The sequence below is a fragment of the Erithacus rubecula genome (genome assembly GCF_903797595.1).
Source record: "Erithacus rubecula genome assembly, chromosome: 1".
Classification (NCBI taxonomy): Eukaryota; Metazoa; Chordata; class Aves; order Passeriformes; family Muscicapidae; genus Erithacus; species Erithacus rubecula.
The window spans coordinates 9,161,503-9,182,366 of NC_136658.1; positions in this window are offsets into that span (position 1 = coordinate 9,161,503).

Below are 20,864 nucleotides of genomic sequence, written 5' to 3' on the forward strand. Positions count from 1 at the left end.
TTGCCAGAGGATATAATCAGCTAGTAAATAGCAATATTAGTGCTGTAGGTAATAGGCTGGGAACAGCAGAGGAAAAGAGTCTGGCCCAGCTCTCAGAAATAAAGGGCTTGACATGAAGGCCTATTCAAAATTCTCTTTTTTAAAGTCACATGACTTAAACTGAACTATTTTTTCTTTTTTCTTTCTTTTTTTCCTTCTACTTTTGGTGCTGGAGTAAAGCTTATTTTTATCACATTCCCCGCCTGGAGACTAAAGAGTGTTTCTAATGCATCCTAATAAAGCTTGCAAGTGCAGCCTTGGGTGATTATTAAAGAGCTACAGACATTTTTTACAGATCTTTGCTGGTTGTGAACTCCAGATGTTTCCAATATGAAAAATGTTATGTTCTAACAGTTAATGTTGTATCACCAGCCATTCAGAAGATGTATCTTCTTATTATAGCTGGAATGTTGCTATGGTGATAATTGTAAAACTGTGACCTAGAAGGAAGAAAACAAATGTATTTGACACAAAGGAGGATAGGTAGTGTATCAATTAGGCCAATGAATGGGAAGATAACAAAAAGGTGGTAGGAAATTAAAAAATTATGCACGAATCTTCGACACCATATGATATACTGTATAATTAGCACTTTTATTTTCATGTGGAATGCATCCTCAGTTACCTTTGGGCACAGAGAGCACCCTGTCTACATCCAAAATTACAGCTCTTTGCCTATTTCACAGTGCTCATCCATGAAAAGCATCCCTGTGAAAGACTCACATAGTGGTTTTTAAAATTTATTAATGTTTTGTATCTAATGTTTTGGTACTGAAGATAAAAGTAGACTGTGACAGCAGATAAGATTTACTGTAGTTTTTGGGCTATCAAACCCAAAGGATCAGAACAGAATCAGACTTCATGCAAGTCTGTCCATGGATTATTTGGGGAACAGTCTATTATTAAGATCACCACAATTCTGCATTTCTGCTGAGTCTAGCAGGGGAAAATCAGCTCAGGGGAGTCACACAGTCCCTGAGACTCAAACCATGGAAGGACCCCAGTCCTCTGCCAGCTGTTTGCTCATCACCTTGAGCTAGTTTCCCTCTGTCTGCTCATCCATTTCATCATTTGCTCGATGGGAACCCTTTTTGCAAAGAGCTTTTTCAGATCAATGGATGAAGCATGCTCTTAATTTCTAAGCTCATAAGCAGACACATGTGTGGAAAAACAGCGACTCCCATTACCAGGGTAATGATCAAACATCCCATCTCCAGTCAACTGCTATTGCTGCTGCAAACTGCAAATGTTTTGCAGCTCACAAGCAAAGAAAATTTCTGGTATGTGCTAAAGACATCACCATTACCATTCATCCCAATCAGCTTGATTAGACTAAAAACAAACAACAGGAAACCATCTATCTGTATGCACATCAACCCTGTTCCAGGAGTCCTTGCCACTGAAACAGAGTGAAGCCCTGCCACTTGTCCTTAAATGTATATCCTCCATAGTTCTTCCCTACACATCAGGAAAGGAAGGAAACAGAGTAGATTACATTTCTTATTAAATTTATGTGTTATAACAGCCAGCAGCGTGCTCGGAAATAAATCACAGAACAAAGGACAAAATTACAGAAAGAAATGGCACGCTGTAAATCTCTTGATGTTTTCAGATGGAAACTGAATGTCTTTCTGCAAGTTACGCATCAGTCAAAACACTATTGAGATAAAGGCTTTCAAGTGATATTTTCAAGCCATATTAGTCGTCCTGTAGCTCGGCACTTCACTCAGACTGGAAAGTAGCCAACAAGCATGGCTTGAAATCTGTTGGTTTATGTCTTGAGGGATTTTTTCCAGCTGTATTAAAGAATTAAGACTGAGCTCCCCAACTCTCACTGCACTGCCTGCATGCTGATCTGGGGCAGGAAAAGAAACAGAGGCATGGTGAGGTAAAGGGATTAATCCAAGGTCAGATTGAAAGTTAAATGTAGGATTTAGACATAGATGCTTGCTGCTTGATTATGTTGAAGTCAGAGAAAACAGGGAAGCACTTTTATTTTAACTTCAAAGAAATACAACTGTTTTGCACATGGAAGGGCAACAGCATGGTATTGGGGAAGGTTTTACATCAAGGCAAACCACAACTATGACTCAGACCAGAAAAATCTCACATTAAAGTTCTCCTAAATATATACCTGGTTTACTAGACTTTGAGTGAGGAAAAAAAAAAACAAAACTAAAAAACCACAAAAAAAAAACCAGTATGGGAAAGAAATAGAAAACTCCAGCTGAAAAGGTAAAAATAAACAAACAAAATCAAGCATAGCTAGAACAAAAAGAAGCTTACATGGCCTAAAAATTTGAATAAAACTGTAGTTTTTCCATTTTTATAATTTTTTCCTCCCTCTTCCTAGCTGAACCAGGGCTGGTGACAGGCACAAAGAGAAACTGTATGAGGGAGACAAAGGTCAAGATAATGGTATTACTGTGCTGGTGCAAAGAACGCTTGACTAGATGGCAAAAACTAAAGGTCACTTATAAATGTGTTTTTCATTTTCTCTATGGAAAAGCTAGAGAAATGTAAAGAATTCACTGGAACTATAAGCCAAGAAGATTAGTTTGATGTTTTTTCACGATAATGAAGAATAACTACTCGAGAATATTCTTGTTTGGCTGTGTCAGGGCAAAACATTCTAGTGTTTTAAAACCAAAATGACTACACCACAAAACATTCACTCAGTCCCTGATGGAATAAAGGCAAACCTTTGCAATATATATATATTCAAACCTACCTACATTGCTCCTCTAGGTGTGTCCCTCTGGTCCCTCTCCCCTCACAGCTGTTAGGGGAGGTACCTTGTGCTGCCTTTACACCTGCACACAATGACCAGCCCTTTCCTTCTGCACCTGGCTCTGCTGAGAGGCCAGGGCTGAAACAACTCTCACAGGTGTAACTAGCAGGGACTAAAACTCACAGAATTCAGAATTCAACAGATAAATCTGAAGAAGTTAAAGTGAGTAACAACCTGCCAGTACAGCTCCACTGGACACATGATTTGTGAGCACTAGAATATGGCAGCATGCAATGGATTCTTCCTTTAGGTATTGTTCTTTGTGCTAAATGCAGAGGAAAACAAACCTACTGCCATTTTCCAATTTCATTCAATGGAAAACCCCCTTTTTGGCATCCTTCAATTTCCAATCAAGCCACTCTTAACAGATGTCTCAATTTTATAGACCCCCAAAGGAACAAAAAAGAACAAAAAAAAAAAAGCCCAAATAAGAAAACAATGCATAACCAGGACAATGCACTATAACTCTTGCATTTTTGGAGGGCAGTGGTGGTGAGGACCTGCTGTAAGCCAATATCCTAATCTTGTCTGTTTTTGTGATGTCCAAGGAGAGCAGTCAGTTCTAGCTCTGTCTGAGGAGAAATGAGTGATTTATCAGCTAATAGAGCAAAGAATAAAAAGAGAGAGACTAGACAGCTAAAGAAGACAGTAATGACCTGTTTCAAGACTGCTTTCATTTTCCTCTTGAAATATTTGGTATTTGCTAGTCATGGAATAGCAAATGTACCACTGTGGTGCTATTGCCAGATGTGCTGGTGATGTATTATTTAACATTGTCTACAATGAGAAAATATCTTCACTGTCATGACAAAAAATTTTACTATATTAAAATAATTTCTATAGCTATGATAAAAGCATGCAGATTGAATGACTGCTATAATGAATTGCCATAAATTTCTGTCCCTCAGAATAGGGTTCATCTAAGAAAATTCAGCCTCCCAGCCTCACAAGCCTGTGCCTTGCTTTTCTGGTCTGACAACTCCCTTTCTTCCTCTTTTCCTTCCAGTGCCTCTGAGTATTACCATACATGACAAAGTGACAGTCCAGTCAATAGCTGGGTCACAGGTTTGCTTCTCAGGCCCCTTCAAGTCACTGGCTATGACTCAGCAATAGCTTTTTTCAGTAAAGGCACATTCCTTGTGAGACTCCAGACCAGAATCATGACAAAATTGAGCTTCTCAGGGTGTGTTTTACTCCAGCAGACCTTTAAACATTTGCATGCAGGAGGAAAAAGTACTTGAGAATAAGAACCATGTACCCAGGCATCCTACAGGGATTGATGCTCCACAGAGTCTGCGAGCAGCAGGCAGCAAAAACGTGCCTCAGTGTATCAAGCACACAGTGAGACTCCTGAATAGAAATTATTCATGTCATGATTATGGTGAGAAAGAGCAGGAGGAAAGACAGAGAAGCAGAATAAAATAGGCAAGGAGAACAAAGGCACAGAGTGAGGAAAACCAGAGGAGAAAAATGGAAGAAAAAAAGAACTGTCAGGCACACAAGCTAGCTAAGTGTAAGAGAAAGAATGAGAAAATCTTGTCATGCTGTGGTTAAAACAAAATATAAAAGGGAAATGTGATGCTTAAACATGCAGTAATCTCCTTTTATCCAGCATATAGGAAACGGTCAACCAATTAAGGTGCACTGAAATATTTTACCTATTTTACACTTGAGAAGGCAGAAACAGTGGGCTTGTAGAACTTGTCCAGGTCACATATTAAGTCAGCAATGATCCAGACATGGCTCTCTGACCTGCCTCCATGAAATACCTCTTCTCCAGGGGAAGTAAACGACATGTTTTCACTCCAACTTTTCCCCTACACGCAGCACTTAGGGGCCTGTGAGGAGCCATAAATCTCAGCAGTCCCTCGTTTAAAGTTTGCTTGCAAGGAGATTAAACCAGTTTGCAAATAAAGCAGCTGCCCTCGGTTTCACGGTCAGGAAAGCCTCTCCACATCTCACTTTTTCTGTGGTTTGACATTCAGTGCACTCTCCTTCAGGTCTTTGGCACTGAAGAGCTGGTGCAAAGGGTGAAGTGAACACATTTCCCAGCCTTACCTGTGGAGCAAGCTAGGTGCAGCACAAAACTGCAATTACTAGAGGCCAACGTGGTATCAAATGCCCAATAAACACACAAATTAGCTTCCTCTCAAGGTCCATCCACTCACTCTTTGATTTTTATCAGTTAATTAAATAGCTTGTCAGAAGAGTGTGAGGTGTTCAATCCACATGTGTGTTGTCTGTTATGTACTTTCAGAAATTACTGATGCACAGTCTAGGCAGGATTGGCAGTTATTATTAAACATCAGCTAGCAGAGGCAAATTACACTCATTTTAGTCAAATAGTAATGACCTATAAAATTGATAAAAACCGTAGGAGGAAAAGAATTTGCCATCACACAAATTAAAATAGTAAGAGTGTCCTGGTTTAGGAACACTGGGTTGCATTTGCTGAAGAACTCAGCAGAGAAACAAAACTTTGTGACCAAAGAGAACACTTTGGTATGTATCAGGTCTATGATATATGGTCTATGATATACTACCTGGAAATTGAGCGTACACTTTGGATCAGGACTTGGAATTGAGCAAAATGTAAGTACCAGTGAGTTCTTTAAGATGTCACATTGCATACTTTACACAAAACAAACTGACCACAACAAAGGAGCAATCCTATATTTGACCTTCCAGCCCCCAAATGTCAATGTCTTACAGAAAATTTATATTCCATCTGACAGGACTGGGTAACCTTGACCCAGAGGAATAAGAGATATTGGATTAGGAAGGTATATGACTACAGACTTTCTGCTTTCTTTGAGAGCTTGGAAATGTCTGAAGGAGAAAATAAGTGGTTTTCTGAAGCTGCACAGTCAGATTCTTTCACTTGCTAAGGTTGCTTCATGCTAATGTCAGTGAGCAGCACACCCTGTGCACAAGGATTCTATAGTTTCCTAGAGTTTTCCATAATGCCTTTTCCTGACAGTGAAACCAGATCCTCCACTGTTTGGTCTTGAGTGAATTATTTGACCATGATTTGTGTGCAACTTAAACACAGACTGAAAACTACACATACCACAGGAATTGTGGATGGCCCAGGGATTAAGCCAGTGGACTCAGTTTACTGGATAATTTGGCATGCAATGGGAATGCAGATGTGCTGCTGGGCACTGTAATGGTTTGAATAAATTTTATTCTGTAAAGGTGCAAATTTTAACTGCATAAGTGTGTCCCAACCCCAAATCAAAGTTGAGGACAAATATCTCAAAACTGCCAGCATAGTTTATTGCTGTATCCTTCCTAAGGTTTTCTGAAGTGACAAGGGACTTGAAGGAATATCAACAGATTGGTAAAGTCCTTTTACACAACAGTGTTTTTTTTGAAAGAACCCAACCCTACATGCTGCACTCTTATAGAATGTTTCTTGCACTTTTTTTTAAGAATATATGAGTTTCTGGTAAAGTCAGGAAGCTTGCTGTTGCTGACAGACACTGCAGTAAGTAATAGTGAGAATTAAAAGGACAAGATGATTGACGTTTCTAAGTGTAAACACAGATGTTTTCCAACCAGAGAGGGGAGCTTCTTGCTGGAGTTGCTGATAAAGCCTCTGCCACAAACAGGGACAAGTGGTGTGCAATGCCAACTCGAGATAAGGAGGTTAAACCTCATGGAATCCCCTGAATATGGACCCTGTGGCAGCAAAGTGAAGCTTTGCACTAGACCTGGCTGAATTCCTGGCGACTAAATAGCAGAAATCAGCATTAAGAAGTTATTGACAGAATATGTAAAAAAAAAAGGAAAAATAAAAAAAGCAGTCTCAAGCCATGCTTATCATTCGGATTTAAATTTCTGCCTCTGTTGAGAATAGTTTGGATACAGGATTTGCTCTTTAGTGTAGAGCAGCAGTGGAAAAAATTATCATTACTTTGGTCTTCTGGTCTTTGCATAGACACATTAAAAAAGGGGGAGAAAAGTTTCTGACACATCTGTGGTTCTGTCAGTGAACTAATACCAACTTCATCTATAGGAGAACTGCTATGTTCTGTCCTTTTTGTGCACCAGTGAAGAGGTAATTGGGATACACCGATTTACCAGCTGCTATGCCAAAACCAAAGCTCCACTTCCAACTGTTATAAGATGCAGTAATAGGAGGCAGGAAGACATGACCTCTGCTACAGCCCTACACTAAAAGAACCTTGTAGAGGAAACCTCTTCTGGCCACCAACACATCCCTGGGGCCACCAACTCACACCTGGGACCACCAACTCACACCTGGGGCCACCAACTCACCCTTGTATGCACCAACTCACACCTGGGACCACCAACTCACACCTGGGGCCACCAACTCACACCTGGGACCACCAACACACCCCTGGGGCCACCAACTCACCCTTGTATCCACCAACTCACACCTGGGACCACCGACTCACACCTGGAGCCTCCCTCCTTTACATGCTCCTGGGAATCCACCACAAGGTCCTGCATGGATGAGCACCACCCAAAAGACTCAAAAATGAGTCTTGTGTATCAGGGACCAAGGAAGTTTAGGTGACTGGCCATGGCCACTGCTGTGGAATCTACTTTGCACTTGGTAGAGACATTTTCCCTGGGAATTTAACCAGTGCACACCTTCAGATTCTTTCCCTTAAATTGTCAGAATGCAGCCTTACAACAGACTTGACAATGTATGGTGGATGCAAATAATAACTTCCTTCAGGAAAGAACAGAAACATTTTAATTGTGGCACGGGTGCAGACCTTAGAGTTTGAAAATTAAATATTGTATAGTTATAGTTGAAATCTTATCACAGATCTTTTTAATGCAAATTTCCATTTGCTCTTCTCCCCATAATTTTCATATGTTTGAGGATTATTTAATCAATTTACACGTAAACAAAGATGCAGACTATAAAGAAGACCTACAATCACAAAAGTGGAATGTAAAGTTATATAGAAAGGAACTTAACAATAATTCATGGTTTTACTCTAAATGTTTTCTTTACAGTGGGAATCCTTCTTCACAAAAAAAAGCAAACCCAAACCAAACTGAACAAATGAAACCAACCAAACTAAAGAAACCAACCTAGGGTCCTCTGAATTCACATTGATTCATACATCAGCTTATTTAAATTAACAGAGCCTCTGGTCTCCCATCTATTAATTCTTGAGTGGTGTGGCTTTCTTTGTGAGGGTTTAAGTAATAGTGTTACAAGCAGAATGGGTGCAAGATTTTCCTAAAGATGGTAGGAGTAGAGAAGTCATGACTTCTGCTCCCTGGTGGTTTTTTGTTTCCCTCACCATCTGAATTTGAATTGCAACAGTTTCAGCATGAGCATATTTTTGTGGTTTTCAGATATCCAGATGAATTTCAAGGCTAATGTCCATTGCAATCACACAGCAGTTAGCTGTTACCTATCTAAGTCAATTTCTTTTTGAAAACTTAGAATTTAGACTCAAATATATCCAAAATACCTGCTTCTTGTCAGTCTAACCTCAAAATGCTGACCTCCTTGCTTCTAGTTCCACTTCTTTCATTCCATATGCTGCCTAATCTAGAGCAGATGCAGCAACTGACCAAAAAGAATCAGATATAAACCTCCTTTTAACCAAGTCTTCCACAGTGAAAATTCATAGCATTTTGGTGATGTGCATAAACATACCAAGGAAAAAAAACTTGCTGAAATACTTGCTGAAAAAAACCCACATTAACCTACCTCTTTCTCTTGAAAAGAATGTCAGTTCTCATGTCTTAATAAAAGAACATGACAGTGATTGCTGAGGGGTAAAGAAGGGTGATTTTCCCTATTTTATGGTAGTCTGATGATGATCCTCATTTTACCAGGGAAGGGTGATAGGAATTGTTTCACTTTCTGAAACTCCTTTCTGCTCCTTGTTTGCCTGCATGAGAATTCCTGTGCCTGTCATTATTTAATGTTGAGAATAAAGATATGTAAGGAATATCTAAGGTATGTAGGAAGAAATTGTGTAATTTTTCATCACTTGTGTAGCCATCCAGCCTTGGTGAAGGCAGCAGGTGAAATGTTTTAGCATTCTCTCCTTTAGGTTCAGTTTCCCAGATAGAGCCAAGCCAGTGAAGAGACACAGCAACAACCATAAAAAAACAACTAAACAAAAAAATGAATATTCTGTTCTTTTGCACTACATTTCCACAGGGCCATCATGCAATCCCTGTTCTAAGGGGAATCATAGAATGGCCTGGGTTGAAAAAGACCTTAAATATCATCTGCACCCAGCTCCCTGCTAGACCAGGTTGCTCCATCCAGCCTGACCTTGAACACTCCCAGGGATGGGGAATCCACAGCTTCTCTGGGCATTTTTTCAGTGCCTCACCACCCTCACAGTAAATAATGTCTTCCTAATATTTCTTATTTTTTAGTTTAAAAATGTTTCTTCTTGTCAGTAAGACAATAATTATGACTTGGGGGAAGGATTTATATATAAATATATGTATAAATATATATATACCATCTGAGGTTATGTAGGAAATTTCATATATAAAAATAATAATTTACAAAGACAAAACCACTGTATTTGTGGCATTATCAACAAAACACAAAACAAAACAAGCAAAAAATGCCATTAACTGTTACTTTCATTGACTTTTTTTGGGTACAAACATTTTTCCTGATTATTGCTGTGACTCACTGGGGTACCCATCATGTGCACACATCTTTTTGATGTGGTGAAGATAAAAAGCAAAGTCCTTGTGAGTAAAGAATTTAAGCACCAATTAAACTGCAAGTGTAAGGATTAAGAGTAGAGAAGAATCTAACAAGTAGTGTTGACATTCTTTCAAAGTGTTTGCAACAGGAAAAATGTCATATCTAATAAATTTTGCTTTCCTGTAACTTTTTCAGTGTAAATTTTTGGAGTAGTTGAAGCCATGAAAGTTATCCATATGTAAAATAGAGAACACATGCAAACCTGCAGGTATTAGGATGTGCTGGTCTGGTTCATGCTCAGTTTTAAACCTAAGTGCAGCCTGAAGTGAGTTTAGATTTTGCAATATTTTATAGATTCTTATAACACATATGACTGAATTCATTAATTTCTAAGTTACCCTCAAGCAAATGAGCTCCTTTCAGACCCACACTTGTCTGAGGGGTAGGCTTTGCTCAGGTCAACAGTGACACTGACTTAAAAAAACACCTTCCTCTTATGTATTGAAACAAAGTGCTCCAAGACAAAATTTATCACAGCTATAGTCCTCTGCTTTTTACTTAGGGATATTTTTATCCTGTTGCTTCCCTATGTTCCTAAGGTCAAATTTGGAACTACTGTGAAAATTAATGATTTTAGCAGAAATATTCTAATCTCAAATATAGTAGCACAATTGAAACTGCTGTAATTCAGTAATATTTTTTTTTTATAAAACTAGCTTGTAGACCTATGTAACTCTGGCACTTAATGATTTCTGATGTCTGGAAGGTATTAGACTGTGGTTGTAATAATCTCTATAATTGTAACAGTTCATGCTAGCTAGAGTGCACATCTATTCTTCATCTGTCCTTAAACTAATTTGTTCTATGTATGAATATATCACAGTCATCAATTTAAAGTGCCATCCTTTGGCTATGCAGGTGATTAAGGAGAATACATTATGTATGAGGCAAACACACCAAACTTACACAAATGCTTTTCAGGAGTGTGCCAAATAGCTACTTTCTGTAAGAGTTTGTAAGTTATTATTCTAATAGAAACACAAGTCACAGCTACAACTAACCAGCAATCAATTACTTCTTTCCATACTTAATGCTTTGGATGATGAGAGTTATGCTGTGGCTCTGTGCTGAATTCTAAAAATATATTTTAAAAACAAAGCAAACAAACAAAACAAAAACCCAAACAGAACAAACAAACAAATAAAAAACACACTCACCCACCAAAGAAAGAGAAAAACCAAGCTTGAAAATCAGGTGATAATCAATTTTCCCACTCATTGCTGCCCATAAAGTTTTCATTGCAATTACTGCAGGGCTGGGCTCTTAAAATTCTTCTTTTGCTGGAAGAGTAATTTTGCTCTGCATTACAGCTAAATATACAAGGAACATCTATTAGAACATCTGGCACAAGTATTTCTCTGGTCATAGGTCTGATAATGAAACTCTGAGGTTATGATTTCTTGTAGGACATGAGTCCAGTCTGGTCTCAAGGATGTACTTGACAAAAACTTTCCACAGGAGATTGAGGACTGTGGAGAGGGCCAAGTGGCACTGGGCAGAGGGCTCACAGTGTTAATCTGGACCAGGGGGTGGCTCAGATAGCAACATCTGGTTGCTACCTGATTTCCTGTCACCTTATTGTTGACAGGAAATCAAATACTCTCCTCTATTATATTCCCAGCAGAAGGGCAGATCACACCAAAGGAACATACAAACAGCACAGAAATCAGTCCTCTGAGGAGCCCCAGAGTACAACAGGAATTTAAAATTAACCCCTTATTTTCAGTCTTTGCTTGGCTTTTGAAATTTTACAAAATTGCTGAAACTTCCTTTATTCTGAATCAGATCTGTGCTCACTTGCAAGATCCACTCCCTCTTCCTGACTGATTATGGAGATGAGCAACCAGATCTACCAATGGAGCACTCATCCCATGAAACTGAGAAATAAAACTGCTTTCCTCACTGTGTTTCTGAGCTGTGCATGCTCAGTCACTGAGAAGAAGGATGCTCAGAGAAGATAAAGTGAACCATTTCCTGCCAGTACAAGAGGAGCATCTCTTTGGGGAGAACATCTCCAGGAGTGATTAAGTGCCAATCACTCCATTCCCACAGTTGGGTACAAAGAGCAAAACCCAGCCCTTGGCAAATTAAAAAGGTTGACAGCACAGAATTCATTGTGCATCTAGAAGCTGTTAAAATGAAGAGAGAAACATAAGATGTGAATGCACTTACATGGGAAGGGGAGATCATCCATGGGATGAGACAATCACACCCCTTACTCCTACAGGCAGGTAGTGTATATTTTATTTTTTTTAATGTTTTACAACCATGCTCAACAAACACTAACAGAAAACCATTAATAATGCTCTATGACTGTGACTGGGGTTTAAAAAAAGCCAAACCAGATGTTGCTATGAAAATCCATTAAAATTGTGTCAAGAGTCAGTTGCCAAAATACACAAACTTAGTGTTTTCCTCAGCAAAAATACACTTTGCCATTTACCTCTGTGTAGGATAATATGGTAATGAGTCACACAGATTTCATATATACTTGCCTTCATATATTGGCATATATATAGTGTTCATTTTTTATAGTGTTACTTCCAAAATTGCATTGGATTTTTTTTGTTTTGTTTTTGTTGTCTTTTTTTTTTTTTTGCTTCAGAGAACAGAAAGAAAGAAAGAGAGAAAGAAAAAACATAGAGAGAGAGAGAAAGAAAGAGAAAGAAATAGAGAAAAAGAAAAAAGAAAGAAATAGAGGAAAAGAAGAAAAAAGAAAGAAAAAGAAGAATGAATGAGAAAGAAAGAGAAGGAGAGAGAAAGAGAGAGAGGGAGAAAGAGAGAGGGAGTGTGAGAGAGAGAGAGAAAGAAAGAGAGAAAGAAAGAAAGAGAAAGAAAGAAAGAAAGAAAGAAAGAAAGAAAGAAAGAAAGAAAGAAAGAAAGAAAGAAAGAAAGAAAGAAAGAAAGAAAGAAAGAAAGAAAGAAAGAAAGAAAGAAAGAAAGAAAGAAAGAAAGAAAGAAAGAAAGAAAGAAAGAAAGAAAGAAAGAAAGAAAGAAAGAGAAAAAGAGAAAAAGAAAGATGTACCTAATAAATTATTACCTACTGATTAGACTATTTTAATCTATTTTATCATGCAATAATAATTGATGAAAAGTTAATTCTTTGAGTTTCTTGTTGAATGGGATGGTCATTCCATATTTAACATCAGGAGATATAGAGAACCAGGAGTCTGGGAAAACAATAATTTCACTTTCTTTTGCACAGATGCCAGGTTCTCCCTGCAGAATAGGAAACAGCTAAGAAGTTGGCATACATGGTGCTAACAGTGAAGTTATTTGAAGAGTGACAGATCTTTTTCACCCCAGAAAAACAGTAAAATAAAAGTGTAAAGTTCTCATGCTTTACTTAATGCTGTTGGTTCATATAAACATATAGAAGTTCATACAGAATTTGGCCAAGCATTTCTGTTAGATAAAAGGAGGCCATAAGTTGTAAATGACAAATTCTGGCTGAAATGGGACATAAATTTGGGTATTTTCAGTCACCCTGTCCTTTCTGAGAAGATGCTTGATATTTAATTAGAAATTTGTATTAGGTTCCCTGGCTCAGATTTCTTAGGCTTCATTTTGCTTTAACAAAGGTGATATCAGGTCTGATTCAATAGAGCATAAGAGGACATATTAAAATTATATTCAGATTATTTTCATCAGCCTTCTTCATCCCACCCATTTTCATACTAATTTGCTAATTTGGACACAGAGACAGCATATCAAAGGAAGGCTGCAGGCAATAATAAAGGCTGCAAATGTTTGCTGTTTCAGTAGTTACTGTTTTGATTTCTGAAATAGAGGGCAACTGTCATTATTAGCAAACAGTACAAGAAATTATATGAGTAAAGAAAAAAAGAGAGGCAAACAGAGCAAGGCTTGCACTTTGAGAGGTAAATCTGTGTATACATGCTGAGTAGAGAAATTCTCCCAATATGAAATGAAGCATCCTGCAAATCTAACATTAGCATCAGATGCTCACTTTCCTGCTTGACAATACAAAGTATTTGTGATACAGTCAAAACATACATATATTTAGTACAATACTTTTTTTCCCTGTACCAATGATCTGATTAAGAGTGCCACACCTATTCTGAAATACAGGAAGGCCAAACCATCCAGTGTTTTTTCCATCTTCCTTTTCTGCACAGTGATATCAGATGCCAAGAAGCAGGAAAAATTTACTCCAAAACTAATGTGTTTTTCATCAATATACAATCATATAAATAACCTAATGCATTCCACAAAAACAAAAACAAAATTAAGAAAAAAACCCAAAAGTCCAAACAACAGCAACAACAACTGAAACCCCCTCCAAAAAACCAAACCAAAGCAAACCAGAACCAACCAACCAACCAAATAAACAAACCTACAAACATTTCTAAGCTAAGGGAGTAACACAAACTTAGATTAAACCTCAGGTATTTCCAAACCTTTAAATGTAATCCCAAGTCTGAGCAAAGACTCATTTGACCAAACACTTTTAAGACTGAAAATGGCCTCTATTATTCCACTGCAGAATAGACTGCTATGATTTGTTTTCAGTGTTCATGTGGGATGCATTTGGTTTGGAAAGAGGTCCCTCAAGCTGAAAGATATGTTTCCTGATGTCATGATACTGTTAATGTGCCATAAAAATGATTTAGCAGTTGGGATCAATGTACTGCATTCTAACAAGCCAATAAAATAGCCCCTACGGTATCCCATCCTTATTATAGAGTCCTATTAAGAAAATGGAAAAAAAAAATTGTTCATATATAAACTATTTGGATTCTCTATACAGGAAAGATATATTTCAACAGGAGTGGCACATTTACAGGCTGGAAAAGAGCAATGTGATGCCACAGCCCTTGTAGTTTTGAGTTAGATGTCAGCACAGAGTTTTGCAGTGTACATGAAACCTGGATGTGAATAGATGAGCCATGATTTTCTGCGTGCCACAACAGATTTTTATTTTTATCTGCAGAAAGGTTAAAAACTAAAGGAAACGGAAGAAACCTACACATGCAATAATAGGAGACTTTCAGAGAGTAAAAACTATAATTTAAGAATATTTGAGAGCAAAATCAGTAGTCCTAACAGGATAGATTAATAGAGAAATAATTAAAAACATCCAGTGAAGTGTTAGTATACAAAAGCATTTATGCCTTTTCTGCAAAACCTTACTTGTAAGATATTTTCAAAGACTTGTTTTAATAAAGGAAATGCTTCCCATTTTACTGTTCAGCAGCAGTTCTTCCTTGCCTACTCATGTCAGTTATTTTCAATACTCTAGCATCATGCTTTTCAGGAGCTCACTTCTTCCCAAAGAGATAAGGGGATTATTTTAGATGCTAGAGTAGATTAAGACACCAGATACAGTCTCAGGTTTCAGACACTTGCTGCACACACAGTGTAGTGCCTTGGCTTTGCCCTTGCCATTATTCCAGCCCCTGGAATACTGGAACTGACAGGTAATCTGGAAAATAAAACTCAGGTGTGAATTTAGTCACACGTATGTGGGTGCTAATCCCTGGCATCCCTGGACAAGCTTCTATTTGTTTATTACAAAATTTAAGATTTGGCTCAGAAGCAAAATCAGCTAAGAAGGTTAAATGAAGCAATTCTGTGTGCATCTCCACTGGATACTCTTTAAAAAGTAGAACACTTGGCAATTTCTCATCCCAAATATCTGAAAAATGTTTTTCAGGAGCTTCATTTTCAACCTGTTAACCTGAGCAACTGGCATTTTCCTTGGAAACATGGCAACAAATTTCTGTGTCTTCAAAAACTAATGTGAAAGGATGAAAAATAACCATGGAAATAGTAAACACACAGAAAATTAAAGAATAGAAATTGCATGATATAAAGTCATGGTAAAAAAATTAAAATACTTCTTGAGTTTCCATGGCAAAGTTTTTGTAGGTGGAGCAAAAGCTACAGGAGGAAGAAGCAGCAGAGACAATAAATGCACCAAACTGGGAGTGAAGTTGGGCTTGGAAAGAAGGGAGGGAAAGGTTTTAACTTTTAGTTTATTTCTCATTATTCTAATGTGATTTGATTGGTGATATATTAAATTAATTTTCCCCCAAGTAAAGTCTGTTTTACCTGTGACAGATGAGTGATCTCTCCTGGTCCTTACCTCCATCTACAATTCCCTTGTATTTTCTCTCCTCTGTCCAGCTGAGAAGGGGACATTTGTGGTGAACACCTCGTGTCCAGCCATGGTCAACCCTCCAAAAAGTGTAATAATTGCTCTAATTTTTAATGTATGGTAGTTTCATTTTGCTAAGAAAATTATTTCTAATATGGCTTCAAATGATGCCTACTGGACATTTTCCTTTAAATTAACTGTATGTTTTAATTGTGTCTATGCATGGATGCAGTTTAGGCTTTCATTTGATAATTTATATGTTTCATGAGTGTGAAAAGTTATAGGCTGAAAAATGGAAAAATATCACACTGATTATAAAACTGAATTTGCTCAAAATTCAGTGACTTCTCATGCTGTAGTTGCTATAAAAAAATACCTTTATTCCTGAGAAAAGCATGTCTGAAACAAAATACCACTTTTCTTAGTGTTCCTTATCAAACACCTGTAACACATACATGGACAATTTTCAAAGGGATTAAATTAATGCTAATTAAGTTTACATACAGGTTCTTCACATTTTTCCACTGGAAATGTGTATGATAATACATTTTTACCTGTAGAGTAAATTTACCCCTGAAGTTTTCTTATCCTGGTTTTGTTTGTTTGTTTCTTGTTTTGTTTTGTTTTATAAACAAGGGTTTTTTTTTAAAGCAAGTTTTTGAGTTTTAGGTTTCTGTGAGTTAATGATGGCTGAAAAGTGAATATTTACTGTCTGTGAGGAGTCACCAGTCTCCCCCAGCTCTCTTTTCAAAATGAAAAACCTACCAAAAATTGAATTAAATGTGAAGAAACTTGGGTACCTAGGAAGCTTCCAGTCCCTTCCAGCTGCTCCACCACCAACACAGTGCAGGAAACATGGAAAACCCATTGTCCTTGCACTCTGAAGGGCTCCTATTTCCCTGGCTCCCAGAAGATTACTTATAGAAAGAATATACCAGAACTGTAATACAATAAGCTATAATGTGAAACAACTGTAAGCTCTTGAAGACTTTTAATACAGATGACACACTGGTCTTTTAAAGAATGAAACCATAATTTACACAAGAAGCTGTCAGATGCACGGGACCCAAATGGCATTTGAGCACACAGCTTGCTTGCTTACTTGTAGGGATATCAATCAATTTATTAAGAATTAATCTGCACCCCAGTGTTCTCCTAAAACTGCCTAATGTCTTGGCAAGCTACTTGAAAGGGTTCAGTGAGAATTTATAAGGGCAGCTTGGAAACAGGATTTTTTTTTTTCTTGCTCAACAAAGGGGATACTGTTTCCCCTCTGAACATATCTCTGTTATAGTTTAACACAGTAATGGATAGGTTTGCCAAAAATCACAGTTTTTAATGGCCTTCAGCGAAACAGTAGATTTGTCTTTGCCTTCATACTGTGTCCTGCATTTGTGCTGTTAGAATGCCTCTTAATCTGCCTGGAAGTATCAAATGCTCTTGGCCTTGAGAACACAAACTTGTGCACACACTAAAAAGCACAGTTTGTAGAGTAACCACATTTTCCATGCATGCAGAAGAGTAAGCAGGACTTCAACCAAAGGGTCTAATTCCGAGTACTTTCCAGCTCTTGACATAAAAATGGCAAATTTAAAATGTGGTATTCATATTGCCTACATAAATTGTGCTAAAATGGCTTGAATGATGTCACTTGAGCAGCAAATCCAAGCTACAGATATTTTTGAACTCTCAGAACACTGCATGCTTGGCACTGACCAGATATGTAGGGTGTGTGGGGCTGCACATATAAAATCATCTTATGGCTATCTCAAACCATTTGCAAACAAATGTTTTTACCTACAAATAGCAGAAAGTGGTATCACACACATTATGCAAGGTTATTGCATCTTTCTGGTTCCTGGCTTTCAAACATTTCACTTTGACAAAAGCAGTCAATGAAACATCAAAGTGGTGTGTGGAAAACATGAACCTCACTTGTTCAGCCTTAAGTTCAAGGAAAAAATAAACAGATAATGGCTATCAATGGTCTGTCAGCTCTCAGGACTGTTTTTTTCTTTTCAGAGATAATGTCTGTGTGTGCACACAGAGACACACATCTCTGTTTTAGAGTATTACAGGAATTGCCTTAGTAGAAACAGTTTATTTTGGACTACACTAATGAGAAAGCTGTTTGGCACTTGACTTTTTTTCTCCATTTTGTGAAAATCTCAGATGGACTTGCATTTCTGGAAAAACCTTCCACTGGTAAAAAATTCTCCCTTCCCTCCTAGAATCCATCACCTAGGTGGGTAGTCTACTGCCTCCAGAAGGATTGTTTCCAAGGTACAGCCCTATCCTTTGTAGCAGGATTTTCAGAGCCATGCCAAAGTTTCTGAAAAGGAACTTTGTTTTATATCCATGTTTATATTAAAAAAATGGAACATATTTTACTTTATCCATTTAAATCCTACAGCTGCCATTTTACTGAAATAATTACACCATTCAACATGTTTGAATGCTAAACAAAGAAAATGCACTTTACAATTACTGATATTTGTAGGAGAAAACAAATTGACTGCTTAGTGGCATAATGCTAGACAGATAAATTGACCTATTATAATACAAACCTGCCCCTGTTTCTGACTAATGAAATGTAAGGCCACAATAACTGTTAAATCCTATCTAACATTTGATTTTAATGTCAAAAACATCAGAATGGCTTTTTTTTTTTTTCACAGTGTGTTTCAATCAGAATATTTTTTGTGAAACAGCTCTTATGTCTTCTCAATTCAAGAGCAAGCAAAGAATTGTGAGGATGAAGCTTTGCCCTTGAAGAGAAGTGCACACTCTCTATTCCCGTTTTCTTCAACCTTATTAATTCAGAACTTTGCATGAACAAAGTGGCAGTAATTAGCCTTGACATGGACCAGTGCCAGGCTTTTCTATCAAGTTTCTTTCCTGTTTATGTTTGAATTACTCCAGGGCTGCCTCTGTGCGCCCTTTGGTCTCAACAAATGTGTTTTTTCCCCCTTACTCTCATGGTACAAAGAATGTAATCTTAGTTGACTGGAGTCTGCTGAACATCACATTATTTCCTTGACTCAGTTTAGGATTCACAACCTGGAGTGGAGAAGAATTATTTTGCTAAATAAAGGCTGCAGCACTAGGAATGCTCTCCAGAGAAGAACTGTTTTGCCTGAAAGTTTTTTGTTCAGCACTGGTCTAAAATTTTGTCTAGAAAAATCGCTAAAATTTTGTCTAAAAGAATCAGTACAGACAGGAGTTGGATGTGAGGCTTCTCCCCTGCACATTTGACATATAATGGATGTCTAATCCTGAATGAAAACCACAGTCCCCCAGGTCTACTGTCCTATTTCCACCTCCTACCATATGCTTATGACTAGACATGGGCTGGTCTCATGAGAGCTTTACCTGCTTTACTCTAATCAAAACCTGCTATGATTACACATCTAATTAAAAAAAAAAAAAAAAAAGAGGAGGGGCTCAGAACATTTAATTCAGGAAGAATATGGAGCTAGTTTAGAGAAGGAAGTTATTAACTTTTGGATCTGCAATGACTCAGTGCCCATTTGAGTTGTTATTTGCTTTCCCCCAGTGATCAAAAATTATGATCATAATATTAAAAATCCACAAGGAAATGAAACAAAAAGCATTATTTTAAATCACAAAAACTGCAGGGGAAATTATTTTCATAAGCAGCTATCACAATATACTTCAAGTTAAGTGTCATACACAAAGTTTAAAAGAAATCCTTCTCTAAAAAAGGAACCCATCTATAGGGATTAGGATGGCAATGGAAACTTAAGATGGAAACACTTCAGGAAAAAAGAATGCTTAATTTTTAGTTTACTTCTAAACATAACCTCAAAAAATAATTATGAAATTAAAGCTCTCCCTTCTTCATTTTAGCACTGAACATTTTGATCCTTTAAAATTATTTTCTTTTTGAAGAACCTAGACTTACCAGGTTACCAGTATTTGCATTACATTTGTAATGTAATGTACAAAAAATTACTTGTCCAAATATCAGGTTTTTACAATACAGAACTGACTTAAGATTTTAAAATTGTTTCTGGACTATGTAACAATGGTTATTTATCCTGAAATGTTTTCAGTGTTACCAACACACCCCAGACTCCTTGAAATGTAATTGAAAACCATTAATTCATGTTTTTGGGGATTTGGTTTGCCCACATTATGACATTTAACTTTGGAAGCACTTCCCTAAAATACTTCTAAAATTGGATTCTGTCCTAAAACTCTGACCAAAATGTTAAGCCTTGGATAAAGGAATAATGTGTGCAACACTGTTTCAATAACTCTTTATATTTATTGGGTTGTAAATAAGCTTAAGTCTAAACAAAGGCTTGAAACATGACATCAACATGAGTATATATTTATACCTAAGTGATGTTTTAGTGCAACCACAAGCTTTTGGTGCAGCAGTGGTCTCATCTTGATTTTATTCCTGATGTGGCTGACTGAAATTTAGTTGTGGGACACAGAAAGGGCAGGAGTTGAGACACCCTGCACCCATCTGGTTAGTTATGTTCCCAAACACGTTTTGATTGGATGACCTAATTGAGGATTGAACTGAAGTCCCCTGGCTTCTGTCTCACTACTGTCATAGGTGACTTAATGGGTCAACAGCTTGGTCTGAACTGTCTATTCCCTGAGCAGACATAATTTTTCTCTGTCTAATTCCTCCAGCCTCCAGCTATTTACATAGGAGCCTATAGATTTTTTTTGTGTATGAACTCCAGAACTATCCCTCAGCTATCATTCTGTTTGTCAGGTTCACTGCTCTCAAACTGTTCAATACAAAGGCTGTTCTGGAGAACATTTTGTGGGGAGTTCTCCATACATACAAATGCATTCAATGCACAGATATTTCCAGCATCAGGAAAATCTCATTTTAGCATTTTCCTGGCCATACAGAAAACAATTTTCCCTTTTAGATAACTGGTTATGGCTAAGTGAATTTTAACCATGAATTTTAAATCAAAGATTGTGAAGGTTAAAAGACTAATAATAATAATAATAATAATAATAATAAAGAAACATAATAAGAAATTATCTTTCCAAGCTGAAACATCCAGCAGCTAGATCTTCCTATTACCAGGATACAATTGTCAAACTTTGTAAGAACACATTCAAGGCAGAAAGAGCCTGATGATTACACATTAGCTATCATTATTACTCTCTATTATTATTTT